The following is a 2,808-nucleotide window of genomic DNA, read 5'->3' on the forward strand; positions in this document are numbered from 1 at the left end:
GTGTATTTTAATATACACAAAAAGAACACACGCTGGTTAATCTGAATGGGAATACAAACAGCTAAAAGACAAATGCAGAGTTTTCACGTTCACCAATAACAATCAAGAATGGAAACATCTTGATGGCAAGAACGCCCCAGGGACTGGCCTCTGCATAGGATGGCACAGGTGGCTTACTAGCCCTAGCCTATTAACCTCATGCCATTTCTCTGTGTCCCCCACATGGAAATTCCCAGTGTGCAATGTGGCAGAACTGATGCTCACACAGCTTTAAACAGAAGCATCTATCTAGTAGGTGGTAGAGCCCACAGGAGGTTTCTTGCTATATTAATAACAGGAGTGTGCACACGCACCGGCAGTAGTACTTGCTTCCAATTATTCTAGAAAGATACACCAGAAATCCCTCCCAGTGTCACTGTGTTCTCACTGACAGGACACTGGGCAGGCATGTAAAAGAATCCTTGTGGGCTGGGGAGACGGCTCAGTGGTCATTCTGACTAACATCCTCTGACCTTAGGGAATACTACACCTCCCTCATACAAGGCAATTATTGTACCCACAACTCAGCAAACACGTGGAGACCAGAGGACTACCTCAGCCATGACAAGCTCAATAGAGGCCTGAGTCTCAGTAGTTTTCCCTAAGGCAATGCCAGGTTCCAAGAAAGACCACAAACTGAGACCACCCAGGAACCACTCAGGAATAGACCATCCAAAGGAAATTCTTAACATTCCAAAAATTGTAGATAGAATCACCTGTTAGCACACACCCATTGGTTTTTCACCAGGACACTCCTAGACAAATGTCAGCCAATCTGGGGTCCCGAACCTTAGAAATCCCCCCCCCACCTTTGCTGCTATAAAAACCCAACCCTACCTGAGCTAGGGGCTCTCACCAACACGTTGGACACCAGGAGTCCGAGTTTGCAAACTGTGTAGAAAAAGGCTCTTTGCTTTTACATACGGGACTTTTTTTGGATACTTCGAGGATCTGGGCATAACAAGCACATCCAGTTTTTAAAACGTGGGTTCTGGTGATCTGGACTCAGGTGTTCAACTGAACCATCCTCTTTTCCCGGCAATATCACTTTCTGTTAATATTTAAATGCGGGGACCGGAGAGAGGGCTCAAGGGTTAAGAGCACAGGTTGTTCTTCCAGAGGGCCTATATTCGATTCCCAGCACCTATGTGATGGCTCACAGTCCGTTCCAGGTGACCCGATGCCCTCTTCTGGCTTCCGTTGGCAACAGCCATGCACATACTATACAGATACACAGGCAGACAAAACACAAATACACATAAAATAAAAATTAAACAGGAAAATGCCATGTTAGAGAAGCTGTTGACACCCATTAAAAGGGGCTATTTCAGAGTAACAAGAAAGCATCCGCAGAAGAATAAATTCAAGAAGAAGCTTTGTGGGGCTGGAGAGATGGCTCAGAGGTTAAGAGCATTGCCTGCTCTTCCAAGGGTCCTGAGTTCAATTCCCAGCAACCACTTGGTGGCTCACAACCATCTGTAATGAGGTCTGGTGCCCTCTTCTGGCCTGCAGGCATACACGTAGAAATTGTATACATAATAAATAAATATATAAATAAATACTTTTTTTTAAAAAAGAAGCTGTGCTATGTGGAACAGGGCAGGGCACCTTCACTTTGACAGGAAACAGCCTCAGCTGCTGAGGATGCCACAAGGGTGTTTGCGCGATCAATAAGACCGTGCAAGTGACTTTAAAACCCTGTACAGTGAGTGGACCTGACGGCAGGGAGGATCGTGCGAACCCAGGACTTCCAGGGCAGTCTGGGACGCGGTGGTTATTTCACAAAACCTCATCCGAATCCCAAGCTAAATTAACTAGCCACTAAGAAAGCTTATGCACATCAGAACCATCCATCCCGACCCAGGCTGGTGGGAGCCACTGTGTGGGGTCCAGGGGAGAGGGGCCTGGAGGGTCCGAGGGACTGGGGCAGAGGGTGCGGCCTGGGGGCAGCAGCCGGGCCGCAGGCATCCATCGGGGGAAGGGCTGGCGCACGTGAGGACGCGGAGCTTGGGTGTGGATGAAGGAGAGAGTCCCGCGCATCCAACAGAACGCCACTCACCATCTGCTGCAACCTTTCGCCCTGTGGCTGCTGTCTCAGCTCCCTAAGACAAAGGGGCCGTCCCGCCCGGTCTGCGCAGTCGTCAATCCCAGGGGACCCCGCCCCCGTCTCCACCCCCCAGTCCTGGACCACAGCGCCTGAGGGTCGGATCGTTCGCCTTGCCTCTGGCTTTTCTTGCCAAAGGACTCCTGGCCTGCGCCCCCGGATCACTGAGAGCCGAGGCCTCCGCAGCGCCTAGAGAGACCGCGCCTGCTCTTTGAGGCGGCGGCGGCGGCGGCGGAAGCCGGCTCCCACTGTCCCTAGAAACCCGAGTACCTCCCTCCCTCACCCCCTCCCTGCGGCCCCTCTGTTCGAGGGGGCTTCGGTCACTTCCGCCAAGCTCGTGCTTGTCTTCTAGCGATTGCCCTGGTAGTCAGGCAGCCAGGAGGACTCGTCCTGGAACCCATCAGGTCGGCTCGGGCTGCTCGGGTTTATGGTATAGTATGTGTTTAGCTGCGTAAGGAACCGCCAGTCTTTCATCTTCAGCAGCAGCACATCCTCTAGCCTCGGCAATGTATGACTATTCCAGTTGCTGCTTGTGTTTGCCCCACTTGGTATAAGCGGTCTTTAAAAATGAGTTATTCTAGGGACGGAGAGATACAGCAGTCAACGTGCTGCGCACGCCCGAGTATCCGAGTTTGATCACTATTACCCATGTGGAAAAAAAAAAA

General features: G+C 51.2%; 1 protein-coding gene across 2 annotated transcripts in view; it reads right to left on the reverse strand.

Moving 5' to 3' along the window:
- Window positions 1-2,808, reverse strand: part of LOC101983149 (zinc finger protein 250) — a 16,067-nt gene that overhangs the window by 10,210 nt on the left and 3,049 nt on the right. Inside the window, exon 1 of one of the 2 annotated variants that reach the window (XM_005354136.3) lies at window positions 2,099-2,356. The exons of the other annotated variant lie outside the window; for it this stretch is intronic. The gene's annotated coding sequence lies outside the window, so the exon portion shown is untranslated. Of the gene's footprint in view, window positions 1-2,098; window positions 2,357-2,808 lie in introns of those variants that run through there. 2 annotated transcript variants of the gene reach the window in all.

Source organism: Microtus ochrogaster, chromosome 15 (genome assembly GCF_000317375.1).
Source record: "Microtus ochrogaster isolate Prairie Vole_2 chromosome 15, MicOch1.0, whole genome shotgun sequence".
Lineage (NCBI taxonomy): Eukaryota > Metazoa > Chordata > Mammalia > Rodentia > Cricetidae > Microtus > Microtus ochrogaster.